Here is an 18,187-nt window from a genome sequence, read left to right on the forward strand (position 1 = left end):
CTTCTCGGCACTGGAGTTAATCCGTACCTCCCAAGATTTCTCTCAAAGAGGCATGAACTCAGGCTGGAGCGAGGAAGTGCTCTTTTTAGGAAAAGATGCTCCATTCTAGACATGACCCAGGGTTGTCCTAGCTCTTAGAAAGGAATGTCAGGAGTGAACTAGCAATGAAGTAAAATAAACTTTGTTTAGAGGGTTTTCAAAGAAGTTGAAGGAGGGAGAGCAAAGAGAGAGAGTGTGAGGCATTCAAGAGAGATTGCCATCTTCTCCAAAGACAGTCTCAATACACATCTTAAGAGCGAACTTTCAGGTAGCACATGTGCTTGGCTATGTGGGCACAAGCAGCACATGGGCTCAGTCAGCATATGCACACCCTTCCTTTGTTTAAAGTGGCTTTTACAGGGTCTCTCCAACCTGCCTCTACATGGGGATTTCTAGCTAGGTAAGAGTTTGTTGCTATAGTGGTTGCCAAGGAGGGATTGCCCTGGTCTGGCTTTCTCTGGCAGAGGTGGGGTCATTCAGGTGTCAGAAATCTCCTTCAAGTCTTTAACTGCAGTTTCTGTCTCTGATGAAGTTTGTGTCTCTGTGGGATCCAGCCTCCACAAGATCTCACTGGCGCCAGGAAGATCTTATCAGGTTGAGGCCATATTTCTTGCAGCTTTAGTATTATTGGATTCATTACTTTCAGAAATTCCACTGCCATGGACCCTCTCCTATCCAACTGCCTGCCTCAAAAACACTCGTCTTGAATCTACCCTCCTTACTCCCCATTTTACCAAGCCGCTGGCAACAAGTGCAAGGATCCTACAGAGTGATCTGGCTGGTTCAGTTGTTTTGAATTGTCAATTATATTTGACCATTTACCTTAGTATTGCCCATTATCTCTTAGTCTCTGATGAGGATAAACTCTTGGGGAGGCTTACTACCTTGGGAAATTGCTAATTTCCCTTCTTCAGTAAGCAATCAAGATTTTATAGGGTTGTTAAAAGTGTGGAATGGAGGCAACTAAAATGGGACTGTACACAGCAGCTGGCAAGGGGAAACTGAGGCTTCCTCTTGGGAGAGAAAGACAAATTTTCTTTTCTTTTTTTTTAATTTTTAATAGTGAGACATCATGAGGTACAGTTGCAGACTTACACATTTTTGTGCTTGGGTTTCAATTATACAATGATCAAATATCCATCCCTCCACCAGTGCCCATTTCCCACCACCCCATCCCTCCACCAGTGCCCATTTCTCACCACCATGGATCCCAGTATCCCTCCCACCCCCCATCCCCCCAACCCACCCTGCGTCTGTGCAGGGCATTCCCTTTTGTTCTCTCTCTCTTATTCGGTGTTGTGGTTTGCAAAAGAGGCAATGGGTGACAATCATGTTTGGTCTATAGTCTACTTTCAGCATGCTTCTCCCATCCTGGGAGGATCCTCCCAACACCCTTTATTTGGTGCTCCTTTCTCTATCTGAGCTCCCTTTTCCCCTAGCATGTGTGGCTGGTCTCCAAGTCATGGAGTAAAATTCCTGGTACTAATCTCGGCCATTCTTGGGTGTTAGTCTTCTATTTTGTTACTTTATGTCCCCAGGCTGGAGCGATAGCACAGCGGGTAGGGCGTTCGCCTTACAAGCGGCCAACATGGCCGACCCGAGTTCGATTCCTCCGCCCCTCTCGGAGAGCCCGGCAAGCTACCGAGAGTATTCGATATGCCAGACACAGTAACAACAAAGTCTCCAATGGAGACGTTACTGGGCCCGCTCGAACAAATCGACGATCAACGGGAGGGCCTTTACCTTTACCTTTTACCTATGTTCCCCAGATGAATGCAATCTTTCTATGGAAAGACAAATTTTCTAGAGAGAATATGTTTCTCTGGGAAAAAGCCTATAATGGCTTTTGAGAGAAAGTTATAATATATGTATAAATATTATGTAAATATATTGTGTAAATATATATGTTATATAAATATATATTATACACTATATATAAATGTGTTATGTAATATGTAAATTATATACGATATAATTATATTATGTAAATATAATATGTAATATAATATGTAAATATATAAATATATTCTATAAATATTATATATTATATATAAATTATATATGATTTCTCCAAATTGTCTTGGCCTGGAGTTCTCTGCTCGAGTCACACCCAGTGATGCACAGGGGTTACTCCTGGCTCTGCACTCAGGAGTTACTCTTGGCAGTGCTCGGGGACATATGGGATGTTGGGATTCGAACCCCAGTCAGCCGCATGCAAGGCAAACTCCCTAACCACTGTGCTATCAATTCAGCCCCAGGCAATTTTTTTCTTAGTTTCATTGTTTCCAAAAAAACTTTTTACCAGGGCCCCTCTATCAGCCCACAATGATGTGTTTCAAGTGATTTCAACTCTGGTTTTGGGAGAGCAAAAGGTAGAGAGTAAGAGAACAAACTCTGAAATAGGAATTTAGATTATTGAGTGGTCTTGATCTCTCTTGCCCCAAGAGTTGCTGTGGCATTGTCCTTCTGCTCAATTGACAATGCAGCACCCTGTCTGGAATCAGGAATCCCTTGTTCCCGTTTGTTTTTCTTACATATCTGACTTTTTTTTAAGCAATGGTTTATTGAACACTCCTAATAACATTGCTGGCATGTAATTGTCATCCCCATTTCAGAGGAAGAAACAAAATTTAGAGGAACGATAACTCGCTTATAGTATACGTTAAGACTTCTTAAAAATTTGAACATGACACACACCATAACCATGCTGCCAGACCCCTCACCAAGCTGTTTTATTTGCAGTGCCCTGGAGGGGGGTGAGTAAGACCCCTCCCTGCCCCAAGCAGAACTCAGCCACAGCCAGCTCCTGTCCCCTCTCCACACACTCAGGTCAAGCCTCACCCATGAAGTGAACCTATTCCTGGACCATGTGCGCATTCATGGCCATGAGAAAACTCATGTCTTACATCACCCAAGAGTACCATACCACATTTGATGTGGTTTAAAGTAAGAGGTGGGGCTGGAGCAATAGCACAGTGGATAGGGCGTTTGCCTTGCACACAGCCAACATGGCCGATATAGGTTCGATTCCCAGCATCCCATATGGTCCCCCAAGCACCGCCAGGAGTGATTCCTGAGTGCATGAGCCAGGAGTAACCCCTGAGCATCACCGGGTGTGACCCAAAAAGCAAAATAAATAAATAAAATAAAATAAAGTAAGAGGCAACCAATCTTAGAGGGAAATATTTTTTCTTACAGATATATACATATACATATATATATGCATATATATGTGTGTGCGTATATATAAGCACACAAAGCTCAACTTTTAACAACATGTTAGTGATTTCTTATAGAAGGGCTTAATGGCCCCTGTGGAAATAAAACGATCTTCACATTCTTTCCTCTAAGGAAACTTTTTTGTAGCATTTTCAGCAGTTTTTCATAACAAACAATACAAAATAAATTATTTCTGTTCTGCTTTGGGGCAGGGGTTGGGGTTCAGGATGGAAACGTCTGAAATATGGTGTCAGGAAGGTATAATGGTGGTGGGATTGTTCTTTGACTATTGTGAACTGCTTTATAAAATAAAATTTAAAAATTTAAGAAAAAAGACTTCTTAATTTTTTTACTTGCAATTCCCTTTTTTTGCCCAAAAACATTAGAGTCAGAGAGATAGTATAGCAGGTAAGTCACTTGCTTTGTGCATAGCCAGCCCAGATTTGAGCAAGCCCTGAGTGCCTGAGTGCAGCACAGCCAGATGTGATTCAAAAGCCAAAAAAAAAAAAAAAAAAGGAGCAGGAGGAATAATTTATACATGACCCTGACTATATAGGTATACAAAATAGATATACACATCAAACATTTACTGAAAATCATTAGGAAATTTATTTTAAAATGACACCCCACTTTGTGAGAGAAACCCATATAGGATCTCACAGTTTAGGTCTATATGACTGCCTAATATAAAAACCTGCAGTTTTAACTAATGTACTAATCACTGGAAAGGGATAGGATTTACATCTTTATGTCTTTCAGTCTGGGCTTCCCACTCAGGAAGGACTCAAAATTGAAACCTGGATCATAGTTTTAGGAGGTTATATATAGTCAATGTAGTATTGAATGAAGATGTTAGTGTGAAAGTGAATTTTTCTGTGCTGGTAGGTTCTTGAGAATTATATGAAAAATTTGCATGCAAAAATTAAAAAGTTAGAGTTCACTGCATTATGGAAAGGCAGATAGATAGGAAAGAGCCCCTATGGCAATGGAATTCCTAGGATGTAATAAAATCATCTAGCCCTAAGGCCATCAGAGCCCACCTTGTGAGCACAGGAGCTAAGGCCTGGTAAGACCCTACCTGGTGCCAATACCACAGAAGGAAGCCAGCAAGAACAAAAGGCCAGGAAAGGAATTTCAAAGAAGGCCACTCCCAACCCTTGACATTCACCCTAGCCCCAGACTCTTAGCTAGAAATCTCCACTTGAGACACCTTGGGCAAAACTCTAGAAAAGCCACCTAGAACAAAGGAAGCATGCACATAATGCTGCCCAAGCCCATGTGCTCTTTTTGTCCACATGTGGTACCTGAGCACATGTCACCATCTCTTCAGATGTGTACTGGGCTCTTTTCACCTTTGGAGAATCCCATATTCTCTCTTGAACACATTATTCTCTCACTTTTTCTCCCTCCTTCCCCTTCCTAAAAGCCTCCAAATAGCTTTTTTTACTTCACTGCTTGTGAGGGACAGGCCCAAAATGGACCACCAGAATTAATTTAGCTTAGCTTAACAGGAACCCACATTGCAAAATAACTGGTTTTTCTGCCCCTGAGTAAGGAATTCAGATACAGGTGCCCCAAGCTGCAAGTCACAACAAGGGTGGGGGTCAGAACAAATAACCAGATGTCTCTCACAAGACCCATGTCACAAGACCCAAGACTGCCCTAAAAACCATGATGTTCCTAAGCACTGAAGCAAATGCTGATCTTTAAACTATAGGCTAAGAAGTGATGTACCCTTAATTGGATTGGTTAGGAAAGTATCTGTTACTACAAATCTATAGGCTATGAAATGCGCAGACTCTGCTGTAATGGTCGGTGAAGGCCTATATAAGATCTCCTTTGGAGAAGCGCGGGGTCTTTACCCAACCGGCCGGACCTGTGTGTCTGTGTAGGCCGTTGGACCCTGGCTAGCCAGTCTTACAATAAACCCTGCTTGCTGTTTGCAGTCTCTGGAGTCTCTTTGTCATTAGAGGGAGATCCTGATTCGCGCCCTAACATCCTGAAATTTCTGTGAGAAAGACAAAATATACTGGAAACTCTGGGTAAGACCTAGGACTGACTGATTTTTCTTTCCTGCAAAGAGCAATTTCTCACTCTGATGTTGGTGGGCCCCACGAGTGACTTATGTGAAGCGGGGAGGAAAAAGACGGTCATTTTCTCCCCAACCGCTCCAGCCACCCAGGATCCAGGGTTACTGGGTTCTTGTCTCGCCTTGCAGAAAGGAATTTCAGGAATAGACAAGCAGTGAAATAAATAGATTTTATTTGGAGGATTTTTAATGTGTGGAGGGAGAGAGAGTGAAAGAGAGTAACGTACTCGAGAGAACACAGGCTTCCCCAAGGGCAGAGAGAGCCCCTACCACAACCTAGTGATCTGATGTCGGTGGGCCCCACGAGTGACTTACATGAAGCGGGGAGGAGAAAGACGGTCACTTTCTCCCCACCCGCCTCTGCTACCCGGGACCCAGGGTTACTGGGTTCTTGTCTCGCCTAGCAGAAAGGAATTTCAGGAGTAGACAAGCAGTGAAATAAATAGATTTTATTTGGAGGATTTTTGGAGAGGGAGAGAAAGGGATAAGCAGATAAGCGGGGGAATGGAAAGTAAGAGAGAGTAACGCGTCCAGAGAGAACACGGGCTTCTCCGAGGGTAGAGAGAGCCCCTACACACATCCTAGCATTAGACACGAAAGCATAAAAGTACACATCTCAAGAGGGGAGATGCGGGCGACACATGTACTCGGGCACCACATGTGCTCGGCCACGTGGGCGCAAGCAGCACATGGGCTCAGGCAGCATATGCGCGCCCTTCCTTTGTTCAAGGTGGCCTTTATAGGGTTTCTCCAGCCTACCCCCACGTGAAGCTTCTTCCCAGGTAAAAGCCGTTGCTAAGGAGGTTACCAGGGAGTTCCAAAAAGAGGAATTTCATGGGGAGGAGGCCTATATCCTCAGGGTCTGCAGATGGTCTTGGATGGTCTTATCAGGCCTTTGTTTTCTGTATCCACAAGGTGGGTCATTCCTACAATTCTTCCATGAAACTTTGTTTCATTGCAAAGGGCCTTTCCCTATCTACCTGCCTACATCAAGGACACATGAGAAATCTCGCCCATTTTCATGGGTCTCTATGTTCCTGTGTTAGGGTCCGAGCTCAGGACAGCCTCACCTGTCAAGGAAAATTCCGAGAGACCAAGTCCATGCAAAAGCAAGAGGTTTATTCAAGCATGCTTGGGCTCACAGCATGAACACAAACCGTCAGTGGCTGAGAGCCTCTTCAAAGGGGGCTTTTTATAGGGCATCTTCCAGCGCATTTCAGAAAGCCCGCGCACAAATCACCTAATACATTCGAATTATCACATTAGATGCTGCAAGCTGGCAGCCAATCATTTTGCAACAAGTCATCAGCACCAGCCACTCTCTTCTGTACCTGTCACCAGGCCCTCCCACCGGGCAGTCAATTAGGCCTTTTCATTAGGCCTTCTCTAACCTTGTGGCCTTATCTAGTGAATTCCAGGTGCAGGGAGGAGATGGGGGTACTTGGTGTTGGGCCTTGTTTGGCGGATTCCAGGACAAGGAGATGCCTCATTAGGCCTTCTCCGGCCTTGTGGCCTTATCTGGCGAATTCCAGGTGCAGGGAGGAGATGGGGGTACTTGGTGTTGCTAGCCTGCCGCAGCTGCAGGATGGGATATGGACTGGGACTTGCTTTGTTAGGGCCCAATTGTCTTGGAGCTATCTTTTACCTGCCCGTTGTGCGGTGCAGTCTACATAGGCTCACCCTAACAGCTCAGTCCAGCCCCAACAACTGGATTTTTTTTTAATCTAGTGAATTACTTGCCTTTCTCTTTCCCCTATAACTTTTTCATATTTTACTATAGAGCAATGGTCTTTACATTACACGGAAAGAACATTAATACTATGCTCCTATTATATATATTCCTGGGCATTCATCATAATTATTTGACTCAGGCTTCAGTTGCTGTAGTTCCTAATATCTCCCCAAATGGGGTCCCACTGAGGGACTATGGATGGACCCTGGGCAAGCAGCAAAGCTACCCCAGCATCAAAATGGAACAGTGTAGAAATCATAAAGCACGGTGTTAATGTAAGCTATGATGACTTAAGAGACAGGACACCTATGGGGAAGGGAAAGCTAAACCAACCTGAGGACTTAAGTAGTCTGAGATTTATGGTAAAAGACTTGCTTGCCCTCAGATCCCAGAGAACTAAGTTTTGGAATCTATATCTCTTACTGTGTTTATACAAATAACTTCAAGTACTTTAATAAAAAGTAAACTTAATAGTTTAATGTGTACAACTATAGGGAAAGAGAAAAGCAATACAGATACCCCGGGTGGGGGGAGGCAAGCTATTGAAAGGCTTTACCTCTGTAAATGATTAATCACACCTACCTGCAGTCCTGTACCTCAACCCCGTCAGATTGTCTCTTAAGGCTATTCAGCCCCAGAATTGAACAGGCCATTTTGACTATCGAACTGTGAATCCCCTGTCTTTGTTCCTCTGTTGGGAAGTGGTTTTCAGCCACCAAACGAGTCGCACCTGGAACTGATACACTTCTATCACCACAGGAGTGGCTAGGACTGAGAAGGTCTGCGATGAGATGAGTCCCTGCATGGCAAAGAGTCCCACCATCCCCACTAGGTAGCCATAACACCAACGTGCTGTCCACTTGTTCTGCAAGTTCAGGGAGTTATTCCCCAACACCTGATTTCTCAGGGAGCCATGAACTCAGGATAGAGTGAGGAGAGGAAAGAAAAGGCAGTCTTTACCCTGGTCTGTTGGATTCTTGCCTTCTCACAGAAAAGAATTTCATGAGACTAGCAGGATTTATTCGGAGGTTTTGAGGGAGAGGGGAATGACGGGGCATGGGGGGTGGGAGAGTAACGTGCTCAAAAGAGACACACACTTCTCCAAAGGCAGAGAGAGCTCCTGAAAACATCCCAGCATTAGATATGAAAGTCCCATCTCAAGAGTGGAGATGCAGGTAACACATGTGCTCAAACACCACATACAGTTGACCATGACACTGGACACAAGCAGCACATGGGTCTGGGTAGCATATGCACAGGCTTCTTTTGTTCAAGTTAGCTTTATAGGATTTCTCCAAAACTGCCCTAATTGGCACTTTCTACCTAGATATGGCACTTTCTACCTGGATAGAGTCCATTGCTAAAGTGGTTGCCAAGGGAATAGAATTGGGATTAACTGATGGTCTTCTTTGAAATTTCTTACATATTGTTCCCGCTGGAGCTTCTCTTGGGAGTGGGTAATGGGGATGTGCAGCCTTCTCTGGCCTGTGCTGGTGCCAAAAGGTCTTTTTTTTTTTTAACTTTTCTTTTTTTTTTTTTTATGTAGGAGGAGTACTGCTATTTATTCAGCCACTGATTAGCTGATTGAATTGTGCATGAAATCCACCTTACCTTTTTTTTCATTTTTTATAATTTTATTTATTGAATCACCGTGAGAGCAGTTACAAAGCTTTCGGGTCTAAATCTCGGTCATACAATGAAACACCCATACCTTCACCAGTGCCCATTCTCCACCACCAAAAACACCAGTATACCCCCATCCCACACCCTCCCCCTACCTGTAGGGCAGGTGATTTCCACATTACTCTCTCTCTACTTTGATCATATTCAATATTTTGACACCAGACCCACCATTATTATTTGAGATTTTACCCCAACACTCAGATCTGCTGAAAAGGCAACAGTAGAGAATTTGTGTTCTATTGCTGGTTATGAATAACTATGATGTCGCGTGGCTGCAGTAGGGCCATGTGATTTTGAAATTCTGAAATTTTAACACTTACATCTGGAGGAATTTCTGCCAAAAGCCACTGGGTTTCGAGATTTACTCCTGAGTCTCTGGGATCATGGCCGTTAAGCAGCTTGATCAGGAGCCAGAGAGGCTGTTCCTGGGCGATGACTTGGGGTCGTTGGGATGGGGAGACCAGGACCAGCTCCACCCCCATCCTCTGAGGTCCAACAAGTTTTGTCACCGCGGGCCCAGACCTGACTGTCCAATGGCCTCTGAAGGATGACGGCCACCGAGCCGCCAAGGGGGAGCAGGTGGAGGGACAGCACCCTTTCCCCCCTGGGGTGGCCCGATGACCGTAACCTACTGTGGGGTCCGGACGCATTTCTGTCAAAAGCCGCTGGGTTTCAAGATTTGTTTCTGAGTCTCTGGGATCATGGCCATTAAGCAACTTGATCAGGAGCCAGAGAGGCCGTTCATGGGCGATGACTTGGGGTCTCGCTGGGGTGGGGAGGGCAGGCCCAGCTGCACCCCCATCCCGTGAGGCCCTGAGTGTCTCGTCACTGCAGGCCCAGGCCTGACTGTCCAGTGGCCTCTGAAGGATGGCGGCCACTGGGCCACGGGGGGAACAGGCTTAGGAATGTCTTGGTTTTTAGGGCAGTCCTGGGTCTTGCAACATGGGTCTTGTGAGAGATATTCGGTTATTTGGTCTGATCCCCACCCTTTGAGTACCTGTATCTGAATTCCTAGCTCAGGGGCTGAACAACCAGTTACTTTGCAATGTGGGCTCCTGTAAAGAGAATCTGAGAAAGCTTATCTATACCTGTTCCTCGAAAAACCAGTTATTTTGCAATGCGGGTTCCTGTTAAGCTAAGCTAAATTCTGGTGATGGTCCATTTTGGGCCTGTCCCTCAAAATTCTCTCCTAACTTTCCGAGTCTCTGGCCATGAACATGTGCATGTGGATGAGACTCCTGCACTCAGCACCATATCACTACCTGGGCATCTGAGCCCTGCCTGAATCTGCGCTTTCCTGGTGTTCAAGCCTGCCTATATTCTGGCCCTGTCTGGGCCTATGTGGTCTGCCTTTACTTGGCTATGTGTCTGGGCACACATCGCTATCTGATCCTGAAGGTCCAGGAAGAGAAGAAAGATTCCAGAGAGAGAGAGAAAGCTAGTGTGTGTAAGTGTGTGTGTGTGTGTGTGTGTGTGTGTGTGTGTGTGTGTAAAGAGAAAAAGACAGAGAGGGAGTGACAATTCTAGAGATGGGGATGGGGACTTTCTTTCATCCGCTGCCTGGAGTTTAAACTTTTGTTTTTGTAAATAAGGCTGTTGCAGGCATATAGGTTCTCTGGGGGGCTGGGTTGGTAATGAGCTTTTGAGATATAATAAAACTTGAGAAGTCATTCCCAGCCCTGAACTAAAGCAAAAAGGACATTGCTCCAAAGTAAATTGCAAAGGAGGATATAAAGGAAAGAGAAAAACAATATTTCACTTACAAATGCAACATCCAGAGATTTCTGAAGAATGTGACTTTACAAGTCACAGGTACTAATTACCGGAAATGAGCAATTCACAGATAGGGGAAGCAGAACACAAAGGAGAAGGTGTGAATGGAATGTTTTGGGAGCATTGTGATGGGTGTCACTCAAAACACCTAAACTCCTTGCAGTGAAGGAGAAAGGACTGACCAATGTTATCCAACAATATGAAAGGATCATCATCAACAGTGCAAAGCTTTCCCTGTGACAATGTCGGCTTAACTTTCATGTATACAGAGAACTCCAGGTCAGGATAGGAATAATTGTATAAAACCTACCCCAAAAGTCATTCTTTGCTTTTTCTCCTCTGAAAAAGCACATATTCTCCTTGAATATGTATCTCTCTCTTTTCCCTCACATCTCTCTCTCTAAATTTCTCCTTTTATTTTTTATTTGTTTTTGTTTTATTTTTTAGGTCACATCTGGCAATTCTCGGGGGTTACTCCTGTCTCTGAACTCAGGAATAACTCTTAGTGGTGCTCAGAGGACCATATAGAATGTAGGAGTTTGAATCCAGATCACCAGAATGTAAGCCAAGCACCTTACCCACTGTACTTTCTCTCCAGCCCTAAATTTCTTTCAATAAAACCTGTTTTTACTTCACTTCATTGCCTCCTCCTAAAATTATTTTCTGTGAGGAAAGGTGATAGACTTGGAATGCCTGTTCCATGGTTAAGATCAATTTTCCTCTCCTTCAAAGAGCAATTCCTCATTTTAGCCTAGTCATTGTCTTCCTGAGAACTCATATGGTGGGGACCGATTCTCATTCTGCGCAGAACAAATGGATCCAGGAGCAGCTTTGTTAGCTGCCTCATGGGAGCTGATGAGATGTCAACATCCATTCCCTGTAGGTGTTTGTAGTTAACTTTACCAGTACTAACCCTGGCACACATTTCTCCAAGTGGCCAAGCTGGCTTGAGCAGAGAGGTGGAAGCAGTCTTTTCTTGAGGCTACCTAACTTGCTTTCTACTTTACCAAGTCACCTATAACAAAATGTTTTTGGAACATGTTTATGTTCATTGTTTACATATTGTTAATGGCTGTGAATAACGTGGAATAGGTGGGGAGTGAAGAAGGTAGTGATTCCATAGAGTACTACTGTCCCACTTGAGCTCCTTTGTCTCCCTCTGGAAAGTGTGTGTGTGTGTGTGTGTGTGTGTGTGTGTGTGTGTGTGTGTGTGTGTGTCAGGGTGCTTGGAGGGGAGTTGGAGGATACAGTTAGGACTGTAAAAGTCTACCATGAGCACCTACATGGTGTCGATGCAAGTGTCCTGAAAGTCCCACGAGGCTGCTGTCAAACTCACTGCTGTTGGTCTACATAGTGCAGGATGTGATCCCCACCACCCCTGATTTCTGGAAACAGTGACCCCAAACTTGTAGAAGGATTTCTTTTTGTAGGAAAGGAAAGTCAATCCTGACTTCTTCCCAGGCTTCCCAGAATCATCGATTACCTCACAAAAAAGGATTTTGAGAGATAAATAGTGAAGCAGTAAGCTAATTGTTGTTAGTTTTTTATTTGTTCGTTTGTTTCTGGAGAACATCCAATTGTGCTCAGGACTTACTCCTGACAGGGCTTGGAGAGACCATAAAGGGTGTTGGTATCGAATCCAGGTTAGTTGAATGCAAGGCAAGCACCGTACTAACTATACTATCTCTCTAGCCCCTGTAAACTCATTCTATTTAGGAAATATGAAGAGAGAGGGAGGGTAGGGGGGCAGAAGGAGTGGGGAAGAAGAGGTATCTACAGAGAAGGAAAAGAAGAAAAAGAACAGAATTATACACCTCAAGCTGGAATGCATGCCTCTCCAGAGAGGATAGTGTTGCTTGCTTTTGCAAATTTGGTTTATTTTGCTTTCCCCAAACTCCTATCACTTGAGCCTTTCTATGTAGATGAGTGCTACAAGGGAATAGGGCTTTGAACTTTTGGTGGTCTTTTATGTTCTTCTCACACTGTTTAATTTCTGCTGAAGTTTTTTCTCTCCTGAGGAAGCCTGTCCTCCTCAGGCTTCTCCTGGCAACTTTTTGTCATATTTAAGCCTCAGTTACTGCCTCTCCTGAGGGCATCTACCCTTCATGCTTTTGAGCTGTTTTGAAAGTGGTGACAGAGCAACTTCTATACATCGTATCTTGATTTTATTCCCTTCTGAAACTTACTATCAGGGCCTCTCTACTTTCTTATTTCCACTACCTTACTACTACCAGAGAGAGGATTATTTATGGCTGACTTTTTGATTGAAAAAGTATAGATTACTACCGCTTTACCTTTACAGAGTTTTTGCTGATTCCTGATATAAACTCTGGATTAATTTTTTGTGGTGGCTTACTACTGGCTCTGTTCACTCTTGGTGGGATCTGGGTTGAACCAGGAGCAGCTTGATAGCTGCCTCGTGGGAGCTGATGAGATGGCAACATCCATTCCCTGGCTTCTACCAGGCAAGCAGGTTAGCAGTTGCACTAACTCTCCATTTCCCAAATTAATGTTTTAAATTTCAAAATTACCGTGGCCACAGAAAAATTATGTATTTTTAAAAATAAATATATTTTTGTTCTAAAAATATTAGTGTTTCACTTTATCCAATTTTAGCCCTCAATTACAAGGATGCACAGGCTAATTCTTTTAATTTTATTCAGTGCATCAAATTTTCTTAATTTAAATTATTTTGAAATTTTATGCAATTTACCCCTTAAACTAATGTCCCTGTTTATCAGTCTGTTATCAAACTTTCTCTTTTTGGGGGGGTCACACCCGGCGATGCACAGGGTTTACTCCTGGCTCTGCACTCAGTAATTACCCCTGGTAGTGATCAGGGAACCATATGGGATGCTGGGAATCGAACCCGGGTCAGCTACATGCAAGGCAAATGCCCTACCTGCTGTGCTATTGCTCCAACCCCATCAAACTTTCTTAAGGATCTAGAAAACTAGGTGACTAATTACAGAAAAATTAAACAATAAAATGAACAAAAGAATATTTTTGTTTTAAAACTGGCATTTTAACATAAGACTCTCAAAAAAGGGGTGGTGTTATACCTGAATTTTGGAGAGGTTTTAACTCTACCAGAATTGATAACTTCCAGTTATTTTCCATCTTTTAGAGCAGGGTTTTTTGAACCTTTTCCACATGCAACTCCTTTACACCCAAGAAAAAAAATGGGATAGCACTGCCTGAAATACCCCAAATTCACTATGCAGTTGGTTTTGAATTAAGTTTTGCTCAATTTAAAAATCTTTTATGTTGCCAAAATTTTTTGCAACCGTATGCCATATGGTATTGTGGTTCACAGTTTAGGAAGGTAGGTTCTCAGCTTTAAGTACAGTGCCTGGGATTAGGTGGAGGCTCAGTAAATGTTTGCAAATAATACCAAGACTCTGCAGTAACATCTTGCTCAAGCTGCCATATCATACAACATAAATCATACATCACACAACAGAGGGGTGGCCTGAAAAACAGAAATTTATTATCTCATAGTCTGAAGATTGGAGTCTTAGATAAAATTATCAGCACTGTTGTTTTCTTCTGAGGTTTTATAGTCTGTGGACAGTCACACTTTCTCTTCCTACTGGGAGACACATCTTACAAATATTCTTGTGTATTCCAAGTGTCTATCTCTGTTCCTCAAAGTTTTCTTCTTATGAAGTTACTAAACCTATTAGATTACGATCAACCCTAATAGCTTTAATTTAATTTAATTTAATTATATCTTTAAAGTTCCTGTCTCCAAATACCTCAGTTGGTGGGATTGGAGGTTAGAATTTCAACTGTATTGGGCGGGGGGGGGGATATATTTTGGTTACAACAGCTCACTCCACCCACTTTTATTCAGGAACTCTCAGTTTTCCACTCTGCTGCCTCTAGATATTAGAATGAGGGGAGGGAGAGAGGGAGGGAGAGAAAAACTGGGAGGCAACTTCCCTAGATCTAATGGCATATTATTCTTTTGAAGGAAGACAGTCTCTCCTCTCAATTGGTTAAGGTAAATTAATTAGTTTTGTTTTTATTGATTGATTGATTTACTATTTATTTTTACTTTTTTTTTTTGAAAAAGTAAAGCATCTCATACCTGGAGATGCTCAGAGGTTATTCTGCGCTCTGCACTCAGGAATTACACCTGGTGTTCCTCGGGGGACTGTGTATTTACTAAAGGGCTGTGGTGCTCTATTTCTCTCACCACCTGAGTTCGGTGGTCCCTGCTGCTTTCCCCACTCTGGGGACATGGATGGCGATGGGCAGGTGAAGGAAGGAACGAGGGCCAGACTGATTGGTGTCAGTTGCAGTTTATTCCAATCTCATCTCCATTCTCCTCTGATTGTCCTTCTGCTTCTCCCTCCCTGATCCCCCTCATCCTCCTTTTGGATCCTGCTCCTTCATACTTCTCCTTCCTACTTCTGCCTCCCCATTCTACTTTATTCTCCTTCTGGATCCTACTTCATTCTCTTTCTCCTCCCCCAGTCCACTCTTATAGCTTAGTTAAATCCCAAAGCATGAGGGGTTGGGGCAATAATACACATAGCTGTGGTCACAATCAATAGGGGTAAAGTCCTTCCCTCAGGGGAAGCTGCTTCTAGGACAGATTCTCATCCAGTAAGATGACTCTCCCAAGACTGGAATTCCAATTAAGTGTGTGTTTCTCCTTTCCTTAGTCCAACAAACATATAAACATTCATAATATTTTAATCATTTTGTATGGACACAGTAAGAGATACATTAATCTTATAGAATTGCTCTCCTGGGGCATCTTGCTATAGATCTCAGACTACAGTATTCAGGCCAGTCTTTCCTAACCCTAGCAGGGTCCTAATCTCATTGTTACCGTTTGGATCATGACAGAATTTGTCCATGACCATGCTCTTAACTTATAGTTAACTATTGTGATGCTTTGGCCTGGCCCATTTCAATGCCAGGGTACCTCAAAGCTTGCCCTGGGTCCATTCAGTCCCTCATTGGGACCCTGCTTTTGGGGTGCTAGGAACTAAGGGCAACTGAGGTTTAAGTCGAGAAAGCAGATGTCCCGGAATGGATATTATTTGGAGTCAATTAACTCCCAAGTTACGAAAGCATAGCATTAACTGTCTTCCTGTGTCTATACAAAAGGACATTACTTTAAAGTAAACTATGCAAAAGACATAAGGAGAAGAGAAAGCCACATTTCACTCATGAATACAAGTCAAGTGTCCTTAGAAGGATCTAACCTTACAAGTTAGGGGAAAAAGGTAATAGACCTGTTGGGGAAGAGGGCACAGAGAAGTTACAGATAAGCACAGAGGAATGGGAGTGACTCGGGAGCACTGTGATAGGTGTAACCCAATAAACCTAAGCTCCATGTGGCAAGGGAGAAAGGACAAATCAATGTTATCCTACAGGGGACCATAATGGGATCCTGGAGATCTAATCTGGGTCAGATGCATGCAGTGCAAGGCAAACACCCTACTTGTTGTATAGCTCCAGCCCCAACTAATTGGTTTTAGATGGAAGCACTTGTCTTCAAGATTCTCAAAACACGTGGCCTGCCTCCACAACTGCAAGTCAGAATAGAGAGTCTTGGTTAGAGGCGATTTGTGTCTAACCACTAGGGGCTCAGTGACATTGTAGTCCTGGGATTGCTGAACTCTCAGGATTTCCCTTTCAGATACTTAAAAAAATATTTTTAAATTAATTCACCATGAGATACACAGTAATAAAGTTGTTTATGATTGGGTTTCCATCACACAATATTCCAACACTGATCCCTTCACCAGACTACATTTCCCATCATCAATGTCTCCAGTTTTCCTTCTTACCCCTCCCAGCCCCAGTTTGCCTCTATGGCAGGCACTTATCCTCACTCTATTTTTAAACACAGTCCACTACCCATGCCCCCATGCTAGCTCTGCCCACGATACTGTGATGCAAATAAGAAACAGGCTCCACGTTTAAAAAAAATTAAATCACAGTGAGATACACAGTTACAAAGTTGTTCATGATTGGGTTTCATTCATATAGTGTTCCAACACCCATCCTTTCACCAGTGTACATTTCCCACTACCAATGTCCCCAGTTTCCCTCCTGCCGTAGCCCCCATCCCTACTTCCCACTAGCAGTGAACTAAAGTCCCTTTCTCCTCGCATCTGCAACAACACCGGTTGCTTTTGTTCTTTTGGATGTGGGCCAGTTTCTGTGGTGCGAGGTGATATCTCATTGTTGCTTTGATCTGCATCTCCCTGATGATTAGTGATGTAGAACATTTTCTCATGTGCCATTTTGCCATTCGGATTTCTTCTTTGAGAAAGTTTCTGTTCATGTCGTCATCCCAGTATTTGATGGGGTTGGATGTTTTCTTCTTATGGAGTTCAACCAGTGCTTTGTATATCCTTGATATCAACCCCTTCTTGGATAGGTATTGGACAAATATCCTTTCCCATTCTGTAGACTGTCTTTGTATTTTGGTCACTGTTTCTTTTGAGGTGCCGAAGCTTCTTAGTTAAAGATAGTCCCATTTGTCTATCTGTGTTTTCACTTGCTTGGCTAGTGGCATGTCATCTTCGAAGATAACTTTAGGTTCAATGTCGTGGAGGGTTTTGCCAACCTTGTTTTTAATGTACCTTATGGAATCAGATCTGATTTTGGGATCTTTAATCCATTTTGATCTTACTTTTGTACATGCTGTTAGGCAGAGATCTGAGCCCAGTTTTTTGCATGTAGATGTCCAGTTTTGCCAGCACCATTTGTTAAAGAGGCTTTCTTTGCTCCACTTCACATTTCTTGCTCCCTTATGAAAAATTAGATGATCATATATATGGGGGGGAGGTGTCAGTATATTCAACCCTGTTCCATTGGTCTGCAGTTCTGCCTTTGTTCCAGTACCATCATGTTTTAATTATTACTGCTTTGTAGTAGAGTTTGAAGTTAGGAAAGTTGATTCCTCCCATTTTCTTTTCCCCAAGAATTGTTTTAGCTATTCGTGGAAGCTTATTGTTCCATATGAATTTCAGGAGTGTTTGCTCCATTTCTTTGAAGAATGTTCATGGGTATCCTTATAGGGGTTGCATTGAATTTGTTTAATGCTTAAGGGAATATTGTCATTTTGACAATGTTAATTCTCCCAATCCATGAGCAGGGGATATCTTTTCATTTTCTCATGTCCTCTTTTATTTTCTGAAGTAGCATTTTGTAGTTTTCTATGTACAGGTCTTTTACGTCCTTATTTTAGCTGATTCCTAGGTACTTGATTTTCTGGGGCATAATTGTGAATGGGTTTTTTTTGCCACTTTCTTCTCTCTCACTATTTGCGTATAGGAAAGCCATGGACTTTTGGGTATTGATTTTATAGCCTGCAACTTTACTATACAAGTCTATTGTTTCTAGGAGTTTCTTGGTAGAAGTTTTAGGGTTCTCTAAGTAGAGTATCATATCATCTGAGAAAAGTGAGAGCTTGATTTCTTCCTTTCGTACATGAATGCACTTAATATCTTTTTCTTGCCTAACCGCTATTTCATGTACTTCCAGCACTATATTGAACAGCAGTGGAGAGAGAGAGAGTGGGCATCTTTGTCTTGTCCCTGATCTTAGAGGGAAGGCTTTCCGTTTTTCCCCATTGAGGACGATGCTTGCTGTAGGCTTGTGGTAGATGGCTTTAACTATAT

Source organism: Sorex fumeus, unplaced genomic scaffold (genome assembly GCF_029834395.1).
Source record: "Sorex fumeus unplaced genomic scaffold, SorFum_2.1 ptg000036l, whole genome shotgun sequence".
In the NCBI taxonomy this organism is placed as follows: domain Eukaryota; kingdom Metazoa; phylum Chordata; class Mammalia; order Eulipotyphla; family Soricidae; genus Sorex; species Sorex fumeus.